The sequence below is a fragment of the Neoarius graeffei genome, chromosome 8 (genome assembly GCF_027579695.1).
Source record: "Neoarius graeffei isolate fNeoGra1 chromosome 8, fNeoGra1.pri, whole genome shotgun sequence".
Lineage (NCBI taxonomy): Eukaryota > Metazoa > Chordata > Actinopteri > Siluriformes > Ariidae > Neoarius > Neoarius graeffei.
Genome location: NC_083576.1, coordinates 14,138,098 through 14,150,849, shown reverse-complemented (window position 1 = coordinate 14,150,849; position 12,752 = coordinate 14,138,098).

Genomic DNA, 12,752 nt, shown 5'->3' with positions numbered 1-12,752 from the left:
CCACGTGACACGGGGAGAGAAAACCCGCGCGCGCACACGCGCTTAATATAATGTAATGTAATATAATATTAATATCGCCGCGCTGTGGCGCGTGCTTTTAATGCGACAAGCGCTTCATACAGGCCGGATTATTATTAATATTATTATTACTGAGAATATTTCACATCTGGCAGGGGAAAGTCTGTCATGCATGCTACAAGTCACCGGATGATGTCATCTCATCTTATTATCTCTAGCCGCTTTATCCTGTTCTACAGGGTCGCAGGCAAGCTGGAGCCTATCCCAGCTGACTACGGGCGAAAGGCGGGGTACACCCTGGACAAGTCGCCAGGTCATCACAGGGCTGACACATAGACACAGACAACCATTCACACTCACATTCACACCTACGGTCAATTTAGAGTCACCAGTTAACCTAACCTGCATGTCTTTGGACTGTGGGGGAAACCGGAGCACCCGGAGGAAACCCATGCGGACACGGGGAGAACATGCAAACTCCGCACAGAAAGGCCCTCGCCGGCCCCGGGGCTCGAACCCAGGACCTTCTTGCTGTGAGGCGACAGCGCTAACCACTACACCACCGTGCCGCCCTAGTTATCATATCATCGTGATCATTTGCATATCCAAACACATTATTTCCCAAAGGCAAGGTGAATATCTGTGAATAATAGCAGCGGCAATGTCAGGGTAGCAGTAGTGGTTAGCACTGTCACCTCATAATAATCTCATCTCATCTCATTATCTCTAGCCACTTTATCCTGTTCTACAGGGTCGCAGGCAAGCTGGAGCCTATCCCAGCTGACTACGGGCGAAAGGCGGGGTACACTCTGGACAAGTCGCCAGGTCATCACAGGGCTGACACATAGACACAGACAACCATTCACACCTACGGTCAATTTAGAGTCACCAGTTAACCTAACCTGCATGTCTTTGGACTGTCGGGGAAACCAGAACACCCGGAGGAAACCCATGCGGACACGGGGAGAACATGCAAACTCCGCACAGAAAGGCCCTCGCCGGCCCCGGGGCTCGAACCCAGGACCTTCTTGCTGTGAGGCGACAGCGCTAACCACTACACCACCGTGCCGCCCTAGTTATCATATCATCGTGATCATTTGCATATCCAAACACATTATTTCCCAAAGGCAAGGTGAATATCTGTGAATAATAGCAGCGGCAATGTCAGGGTAGCAGTAGTGGTTAGCACTGTCACCTCATAATAATCTCATCTCATCTCATTATGTCTAGCCGCTTTATCCTGTTCTACAGGGTTGCAGGCAAGCTGGAGCCTATCCCAGCTGACTACGAGCGAAAGGCGGGGTACACCCTGGACAAGTCGCCAGGTCATCACAGGGCTGACACATAGACACAGACAACCATTCACACTCACATTCACACCTACGGTCAATTTAGAGTCACCAGTTAACCTAACCTGCATGTCTTTGGACTGTGGGGGAAACCCACGCAGACACGGGGAGAACATGCAAACGCCACACAGAAAGGCCCTCGCTGGCGACGGGGCTCGAACCCGGACCTTCTTGCTGTGAGGCGACAGCGCTAACCACTACACCACCGTGCCGCCCTAGTTATCATATCATCGTGATCATTTGCATATCCAAACACATTATTTCACAATTATTTGCCAAAGGCAAGGTGAATATCTGTGAATAATAACAGCGGCAATGTCAGGGTAGTAGTAGTGGTTAGCACTATCACCTCATAATAGTAAAAGGACTAAAATGGACACACAAACATACATTATTATGAAGGGCAGCACGGTCACCTCACAGCAAGAAGGTTCCGGGTTCGAACCCAGTGAACGGCGAGGGCCTTTCTGTGTGGAGTTTGCATGTTCTCCCCATGTCCGCATGGGTTTCCTCTTGTACTCCGGTTTCCCCGACAGTCCAAAGACATGCAGTTAGGTTAACGTGGGGCAGCCTTGGGCTGAAGTGCCCTTGAGCAAGGTACCAAACCCCTGACTGCTCCCCGGGCGCTGTAGTGTGGCTGCCCACTGCTCTGGGCGTGTGTGCGTGTGTTCACTGCTTCAAATGGGTTAAATGCAGAGGATAAATTTCACTGTGCTTGAAGTGTGCATGTGACAAATAAAAGTTTCTTCTTCTTCTTCACAGCAAGAAGGTTCCAGGTTCAAACCTCATGGCTGACGGGGGCCTTTCTGTGTAGAGTATGCATGTTCTGTCTGTGTGGGTTTCTTCTCACAGTCCAAAGACATGTGGATTAGGTCAAATGGCGAGTCTAAATTGGTAGCCGATACATCGGTGTGTATGTGTACCTGTGACCAGATGAGGATTTGGATCCATCTGGTGTGCTATAATCTCATCTCATCTCATCTCATTATCTCTAGCCGCTTTATCCTTCTACAGGGTCGCAGGCAAGCTGGAGCCTATCCCAGCTGACTACGGGCGAAAGGCGGGGTACACCCTGGACAAGTCGCCAGGTCATCACAGGGCTGACACATAGACACAGACAACCATTCACACTCACATTCACACCTACGGTCAATTTAGAGTAACCAGTTAACCTAACCTGCATGTCTTTGGACTGTGGGGGAAACCGGAGCACCCGGAGGAAACCCACGCGGACACGGGGAGAACATGCAAACTCCACACAGAAAGGCCCTCGCCGGCCCCGGGGCTCGAACCCAGGACCTTCTTGCTGTGAGGCGACAGCGCTAACCACTACACCACCGTGCCGCCCGGTGTGCTATAATCACCCAAGAAAATTAATGGAAGCTAGTTGATGGCTTCCTGGATCGCCAACCCTCAACTAATTTGCATAGTCATCATATCGTCATGATCATTTGCATATCCAAACACATTATTTCACAGTTATTTGCCGAAGGCAAGGTGAATATCTGTGAATAATAACAGCGGCAATGTCAGGGTAGCAGTAGTGGTTAGCACTATCACGTCACAGCAAGAAGGGTCCAGGTTCAAACCTCATGGCTGATGGGGGCCTTTCTGTGTAAAGTATGCATGTTCTGTCTGTGTGGGTTTCCTCTCACAGTCCAAAGACATGTGGATTAGGTCAAATAGCGAGTCTAAATTGGTAGCCGATACATCGGTGTGTATGTGTACCTGTGACCAGATGAGGGTTTGGGTCCACCCAATCACCCAATCACCCAAGAAAATTAATGGAAGCTAGTTGATGGCTTCCTGGATCGCCGACCCTCAACTATGAAAATGGCAGCAGACAGACAGAATAAAAAAGAAAAAAGCGTGACTCGGTTGTTTGATTTACACGTTAGGTCCCATTTGTATTACCTATTAACAGCACAGGCTAACTGTACTAGCTACAAACCCTCTCCAGAGATACCATTAATCTTTGTTATTTTCTTCCAAGCTTTATTTTTCAGCATAAATACACATTAATAGGAGTATACGACAGGAAAACAATTTTATGTTTGTTTTTTTTTACTGCATCATACCCAATGGACTACTTGCACAAACACTTCTGCATTATAACCGAAACAGCACTTCTGCTCATCTACTATAAAGACAATGCTGCTGTTTTACACCTGGTGTCTGCAGGAGTTTCTGAAAATGAATATCCATCCATCCATTATCTATAGCCACTTATCCTGTTCTACAGGGTCGCAGGCAAGCTGGAGCCTATCCCAGCTGACTATGGGCGAAAGGCAGGGTACACCCTGGACAAGTCGCCAGGTCATCACAGGGCTGACACATAGACACAGACAACCATTCACACTCTCATTCACACCTACGGTCAATTTAGAGTCACCAGTTAACCTAACCTGCATGTCTTTGGACTGTGGGGGAAACCGGAGCACCCGGAGGAAACCCACGCGGACACGGGGAGAACATGCAAACTCCACACAGAAAGGCCCTCGCCGGCCCCGGGGCTCGAACCCAGGACCTTCTTGCTGTGAGGCGACAGCGCTAACCACTACACCACCGTGCCGCCCGGTGTGCTATAATCACCCAAGAAAATTAATGGAAGCTAGTTGATGGCTTCCTGGATCGCCAACCCTCAACTAATTTGCATAGTCATCATATCGTCATGATCATTTGCATATCCAAACACATTATTTCACAGTTATTTGCCGAAGGCAAGGTGAATATCTGTGAATAATAACAGCGGCAATGTCAGGGTAGCAGTAGTGGTTAGCACTATCACGTCACAGCAAGAAGGGTCCAGGTTCAAACCTCATGGCTGATGGGGGCCTTTCTGTGTAAAGTATGCATGTTCTGTCTGTGTGGGTTTCCTCTCACAGTCCAAAGACATGTGGATTAGGTCAAATAGCGAGTCTAAATTGGTAGCCGATACATCGGTGTGTATGTGTACCTGTGACCAGATGAGGGTTTGGGTCCACCCAATCACCCAATCACCCAAGAAAATTAATGGAAGCTAGTTGATGGCTTCCTGGATCGCCGACCCTCAACTATGAAAATGGCAGCAGACAGACAGAATAAAAAAGAAAAAAGCGTGACTCGGTTGTTTGATTTACACGTTAGGTCCCATTTGTATTACCTATTAACAGCACAGGCTAACTGTACTAGCTACAAACCCTCTCCAGAGATACCATTAATCTTTGTTATTTTCTTCCAAGCTTTATTTTTCAGCATAAATACACATTAATAGGAGTATACGACAGGAAAACAATTTTATGTTTTTTTTTTTTTACTGCATCATACCCAATGGACTACTTGCACAAACACTTCTGCATTATAACCGAAACAGCACTTCTGCTCATCTACTATAAAGACAATGCTGCTGTTTTACACCTGGTGTCTGCAGGAGTTTCTGAAAATGAATATCCATCCATCCATTATCTATAGCCACTTATCCTGTTCTACAGGGTCGCAGGCAAGCTGGAGCCTATCCCAGCTGACTATGGGCGAAAGGCAGGGTACACCCTGGACAAGTCGCCAGGTCATCACAGGGCTGACACATAGACACAGACAACCATTCACACTCTCATTCACACCTACGGTCAATTTAGAGTCACCAGTTAACCTAACCTGCATGTCTTTGGACTGTGGGGGAAACCGGAGCACCCGGAGGAAACCCACGTGGACACGGGGAGAACATGCAAACTCCACACAGAAAGGCTCTTGCCGGTCGAACTCAGGACCTTCTTGCTGTGAGGTGACAGCGCTAACCACTACACCACCGTGCCACCAAGAATGAATATCAATTATATTTATTGTATATGTAAGAATGACACTGGTGGCACGATGGTGTAGTGGTTAGCGCTGTCGCCTCACAGCAAGAAGGTCCGGGTTCGAGCCCCGTGGCCGGCAAGGGTCTTTCTGTGTGGAGTTTGCATGTTCTCCCCGTGTCCGCGTGGGTTTCCTCCGGGTGCTCCGGTTTCCCCCACATTCCAAAGACATGCAGGTTAGGTTAACTGGTGACTCTAAATTGACCGTAGGTGTGAATGAGAGTGTGAATGGTTGTCTGTGTCTATGTGTCAGCCCTGTGATGACCTGGCGACTTGTCCAGGGTGTACCCCGCCTTTCGCCCGTAGTCAGCTGGGATAGGCTCCAGCTTGCCTGCGACCCTGTAGAACAGGATAAAGCGGCTAGAGATAATGAGATGAGATGAGATGAGATGAGAATGGCACTGCAAAGCTCCTTTGAGTAAGTTGGAGAAAAGCATCAGACTGTGTGGTTTGTCATACTTACACTATTATAAAGGTAAGAAAATACCTGTTAATAGAACCAAACGCCCAATCTAACATCAACCCAACACTTTGACTTTATTGTAAAACTGAAAAAAAAAAAATTAGATGTTGCTGTTAGTGTCGTTGTACTTGAGATTGGACTTGGTCTCAAGACTGGTCTCGTCTTGGAATCGATCGCATTTTTACTCGGTCTTGTCTGAGGCTCGGACATAGAGGACTCGGGATTTTATTTCAAGACTGGTCAAGACCACAACTGTGGCAATTTCACTAAATTGCCTGTGCATTGTCTGATTTATTTGTTAACATCGTTAACTGTGATTGAATGTAAAATTCCCTGCTTCAGATTCGACCAATAACTTGACTCATTGCTAATTTATATATTTTTCTTCCTGTTAATGGCTGTCACCCCTCCCCCACCCCCTTCACACACACTGGTCTGGTTCTGGTCTTGATTCGGTCTCGCCCTGCCTTGGTCTTGGTCTTGACTTGATCTTAAATCCTCAAAGTCTTGGTCTTATCCTGGTCTTGATACACTTTGGTCTCGGTCATGACTTCCCTTAGCAAAAAGTAGTATACTTAAAGTTAATTTTATTAAGTATGCTTCAGTATAAGTATAGCAAGTATACTACAGACCATGTACTTTTAGTGTACTAGAAAGTATACACATTTAATACTTTTTCGGACTAAATTGGAACATTTCAAGTTTATAAAAGTATACTTTAAAGTTCATTTTAAGTTTGCAAAAGTACACTTTAAAGTACACAACAAGTACACTCATCTATATACTATCAATGTACTTGGTATATCCCTCTCGTATGCTTAAAGTATACCACAAGTACACTTATCGATATACTGCCATTGCACTAGTTATATACTTTTTTTTTTAGATTTTTTTGGGCTTTTTTCACCTTTATTGGATAGGACAGTGTAGAGACAGGAAATGAGCTGGAGAGAGAGACGGGGAGGGATCGGGAAATGACCTTGGGTCGGAATCGAACCAAGGATTTATGGGCTGGCCCCTTAGTTGACTGAGCCACGACGCCCCTTAGTTATATACTTCGAGTCCCTATTTTTAGTTTATTATTGTATACTTTAAGTATACTGTTATAAACGTTGGTTATTTCACTAGTTTACTTGTTATACTTTAAGTTTGCTTGGCATATTACTTGTAGCTTACTATTTATATACTGGAAATATACTCCTTAAAGTATTCTTAAAGTTTACTCATACTGTATGTACACAAGAGTGTGATGCATTTACAAAATCACAAGACAGAATGTTGAAAACAAGTTTGATATATTTTCAAACATTTCAAAAACCAAGACCTATGAAATCAAGTCCTTCCTTACTGGAGAAATTGATCAATAAAGTCAAGTCAAAAGTTTCTGTTTTTGTGTATGATTTTAAGGTACATAAAGATAATGCAATTGAGCACACATACTATATACTGTAAAGTTTTAAACTCCAGCATTATATTAGATTAATATATAAATTAAATGTTAAGCATGAGTCAATGACTTGACCTTATTATGCACTTGGAGCAAGATATACTAAGTATTAGTACTTTGTGGCAGAAAAACGTAAAAAGTATACTAAAGTATAAGTTTTAGTATTAAAGTATAAATGTAAGTCTTAGTATTAATGTACTTAGTCTTAGACTTTTGTTTATACTTTTCAGTATAAGCCAAGTATACTTCACTATACTATTCTTAAGTATCTAAAATATAGTTTATAAAAAGTCAACTTCAAGTATACTTCCTCAGTTTTAGTAAAAAATAAGTATACTCACAGTACACTTGAATAAACTTCTTTTTGCTAAGGGTTGGTCTCGGTTTAGGTGGTCTTTACTACAACACTATTTGTTCTCTTGTTGTACTGCCGAATGTAAACTCCCCATGGAAGCCCATTTCCTCTACTTGAAAAAATAGGTACCCTATGGGTCCATGTGGCGACTGCTTATAAATAAAATTGTTTTCTGATCCCATGTCTATACAATAAATATAGCATATATATATTTACTCTATGAGGCAGTAGCCACAAAAATGAAATGTAATCCAAAAAATGAACAATTTAAAAATCACAGAAGTAAAATATACCAAGTGTCAGTACTTTATATTATTCAACTCTTACCTTTTACAGTTTTCGAAACTGAAGCCTCCGAACCAAGGCTGACATACACACTCTGTCGCCATAACCCAAACTCTTATTTCCCAGAAATGGCCTGGCGCTAGAGCTCAGTGGTCTCAATATTCTTTTCGACAACTTCCCGTAACAACTCTGAAGTGCGTCACATCTCCATTACACATGGGACCACTGGCCAAAGAAGGCGAGGAAAGGGGGACAACTTGGAGTATATTTTAAAATAGGAACACACTTCCCCTCAGTAATAAGCATAAACATGTCTGAAAGCGATTTCTTTAGTCTAGTCCATTTATTTTGAATGGTGAACCGAATTGTTTACACTCACTGGTCATTTTAATAGCAACACGTGTATGCGCATGCTGCAGTGCGCTATTATTACACTCATTCTGACATTCTTACAACATGATGACATAGTGGTTGCAGTCTCTATATGAGGCAGTAGCCACAAAAAGTGAAGTCATATATTATGTCATAATAAGGAGAACATATGTATCTCATAATTACTATGTGCTGCATCATAATAGACTTACTATTTCATAATAATGAGAACATTATCTTAAAATTATGATGTAATATGACATTATTATGAGATAGTAAGTCATAATTATGAGACAATTGACATTCTACAATAAAAAAATTCTGCCAGTTGGCAGAAATGCTGTTGTATAAGAGGAACAAAATACATCGGGATGTGCTTTGATTGGAAAATAGTCAACTTCAGTGTTTGTGTTTACACATTAAATGATTTCATCGTTAACTATTTTATAACAACGTACACTCACACCCGCACCCACATACACTACACACTTATGACAAAAGTTTCAGCAATACTATAAATAACATTCCCTTCTTCTGCTTGTGGTACTTGTGGCTGTCTACATTCATCTTAACAACAAAGGACACTCATTTCAGGATTGTAACGTACGCATTTTAGCCAGAGAGGATCATTGGCAGAGAAGCCATTTTTGTCAACCTGGAACGGCCATCACTGAACAGAGGTGGGGGTCTAAGACATCATTTATCAACCATCTACAATGCGGTCTTGGACACTCTTCCCAGACGGCTGGGTGTACGCCAGGACCCAGCTGTTTTCGGTGACTCACAGGAGGACAGAAAGAGTCAGCTTGCCATTGATCACCCTAACGGGCAATCCTTTGATCACCCTAATGACTCGCCGTTCACATCCAGCCTCCAGTGACCCACACCAACATGATGCCTCAGGCCAAGTTTACATTAGACCGTATCTGTCTCGTTTTCTTCGCGGATGCACTGTCCGTTTACATTAAAACGCCTGGAAACGCCGGGAAACGGGAATCCGCCAGGGTCCACGTATTCAATCCAGATCGTGTCTGGTCCGGTGCTGTGTAAACATTGAGAATACGCGGATACGCTGTGCTGAGCTCTAGCTGGCGTCGTCATTGGACAACGTCACTGTGACATCGACCTTCCTGATTCGCTGGCGTTGGTCATGTGACGCGACTGCTGAAAAACGGCGCGGACTTCCGCCTTGTATCACCTTTCATTAAAGAGTATAAAAGTATGAAAATACTGCAAATACTGATGCAAATACTGCCCATTGTGTAGTTATGATTGTCTTTAGGCTTGCCATCCTTCCACTTGCAAGTGGTAAGTGACGCGCATGCCCGATATGCACTGGGATCACACACACAGCGGCTCAGTCCCGAATCACTGCTCATGCGCTTCACTCGCGCGCTCTGTGAGCTGCGCAGGGCCGGAGTGCGCACCCTCCAGAGGGCACTCGCTGTTCAGGGCGGAGTGATTTGGAGCGCAAGATGCCTGCGGAGCCGAGCGTATCCGTGTATTGGCGTTGCTGTGTGCACGCTAATCGTTTTAAAAACGTTAATCTGATGATCCGCTGATACGGTCTAATGTAAACCCCACCTTAGATGAGCTGGTCGTCAGAATTCTGATTCTGATTCTGATCCAGGAGAGGATAAATTTATCCTCTCCTGGATTATGTCCAGTTGCCCATTTCTACCACCCACAGTTTACTATGACCTGGATGATTGAGAATCTTCACAGACATGCTTGTGGTACTGATTTCATGCTTGCACACAGTAACAGGACAGAAAATGATGCAGTTCACAAAAATTCAAAGAAAATGCTTTCTTTTCTTTGATCTCTGGTACTCTGTTTCCTGAAACTGAAAATCTTCAAGAGATTATTTATTGTTGCTCCAGCTTCATGTGCACACCAGATGATCATATTACATAATCTCCTGTGGATTAGCATGTCCAAACTGCTCTCAGGGGAGACGACACAATCAGGCTGTCCATAGAGTATACAGTTAGGTCCATATATATTTGGACACTGACACAAATTTTGTTTGTTTTTTTACCTGTTTACTGAAACATATTCAAGTTATAGTTTTATAATGGATATGGACATAAAGTCCAGACTTTCAGCTTTCATTTGAGGGTATCCACATTAAAATTGGATGAAGGGTTTAGGAATTTCAGCTCCTTAACATGTGCCACCCTGTTTTTAAAGGGACCAAAAGTAATTGGACAATTGACTCAAAGGCTATTTCATGGGCAGGTGTGGGCAATTCCTTCGTTATGTCATTCTCAGTTAAGCAGATAAAAGGCCTGGAGTTGATTTGAGGTGTGGTGCTTGCATTTGGAAGATTTTGCTGTGAAGAAAACATGCGGTCAAAGGAGCTCTTCATGCAGGTGAAACAAGCCATCCTTAAGCTGCGAAAACAGAAAACACCCATCCGAGAAATTGCTACAATATTAGGAGTGGCAAAATCTACAGTTTGGTACATCCTGAGAAAGAAAGAAAGCACTGGTGAACTCATCAATGCAAAAAGACCTGGACGCCCACAGAAGACAACAGTAGTGGATGATCGCAGAATAATTTCCATGGTGAAGAGAAACCCCTTCACAACAGCCAACCAAGTGAACACTCTCCAGGAGGTAGGTGTATCAATATCCAAATCTACCATAAAGAGAAGACTGCATGAAAGTAAATACAGAGGGTTCACTGCACAGTGCAAGCCACTCATAAGCCTCAAGAATAAAAAGGCTAGATTGGATTTTACTAAAAAACATTTAAAAAAGCCAGCACAGTTCTGGAAGAACATTCTTTGGACAGATGAAACCAAGATCAACCTCTACCAGAATGATGGAAAGAAAAAAGTATGGCGAAGGCGTGGTACAGCTCATGATCCAAAGCATACCACATCATCTGTAAAACACGGCAGAGGCAGTGTGATGGCTTGGGCATGCATGGCTGCCAGTGGCACTGGGTCATTAGTGTTTATTGATGATGTGACACAGGACAGAAGCAGCCGGATTAATTCTGAGGTATTCAGAGACATACTGTGTGCTCAAATCCAGCCAAACTGATTGGTCAGTGTTTCATAATACAGATGGACAATGACCCAAAACATAAAGCCAAAGCAACCCAGGAGTTTATTAAAGCAAAGAAGTGGAATATTCTTGAATGGCCAAGTCAGTCACCTGATCTCAACCCAATTGAGCATGCATTTCACTTGTTAAAGACTAAACTTCAGACAGGAAGGCCCACAAACAAACAGCAACTGAAAACCGCTGCAGTAAAGGCCTGGCAGAGCATTAAAAAGGAGGAAACACAGCGTCTGGTGATGTCCATGAGTTCAAGACTTCAGGCAGTCATTGCCAACAAAGGGTTTTCAACCAAGTATTAGAAATGAACATTTTATTTACAATTATTTAATTTGTCCAATTACTTTTGAGCCCCTGAAATGAAGGGATTGTGTTTAAAAAATGCTTTAGTTCCTCACATTTTTATGCAATCATTTTGTTCAACCCACTGAATTAAAGCTGAAAGTCTGAACTTCAACTGCATCTGAATTGTTTTGTTCACAATTCATTGTGGTAATGTACAGAACCAAAATTAGAAAAATGTTGCCTATGTCCGAATATTTATGGACCTAACTGTATTTTCCGGTATTAAAAAAAAATAGTGACCTCTCGTCGATAGATAGATAGATAGATAGATAGATAGATAGATAGATAGATAGATTGGTTCTCATCATTAGAACAGTGTATCTACACTATAGTAGAATCCTCTTTGGATTAAGAGACTGATTACACCAGGACAGTGCTGGCAGTGAATGGAGTTGTATGAAATATTGGAAAGGAAAAAGAGAGTCGGAAAGCTTTAGGTCTTCTTCCTGTTTCACTTTGTTATCAGTGGCATGTCCAGGTTTTAAACAGGATTTTAGAGGACAAAGTTGCATTGATGGGCAGCACAGTGGTTAGCCTTGTTGCTTCACAGATTCTGGTTTTGAGCATGCTGGTCAACTAGGGCCTTTCTATGTGGTGCTTGGATGGGTTTCTTCTGGGTTCCTCAGTTTCCTCCCAGTCCAAAGACATCCAGAATAAGCTATCTGGCTACTCTAAATTACCCATAGGTGTGAATGCGAGCATGAATGGCTGTCTGTCTCTCTGTGTCAGCCCCGCGATAGATTGGCGACCTGTCCAGGGTATACCCCGCCTCTCGCCCAACGTCAGCTGGGATTGGCTCCAGCTAACCCTTGAACTGCAATGGATAAATAGTACAGATAATGAATGGATTCATGAAATTGCCGGCTTCCACTGGCAATTCTGATTTGTTAATCAAATAATGACATTACAGTGTTGACATTTTTGGCTTAATAATGAAATTACTCATTCATCTTCAGTAACTGATGATCAGGGTTCTATTAAACTGGGTGTAATGAGGAAATACACCTGGAATGGGACACCAGATCATTACTGACCACCACAGACCCACTCATTCACATCTATGGCCAATTTAAGGTCCGGTCCCACAATACCGATAACTATAACTATAACTAATAACTACAACTATAGCGATAACTATAAATAAATCGGTCCCCTGTAGTTTGTGGTCACACCAGACCAATAACGATACCTACTGTATAGCCCAGGTCTGGGTT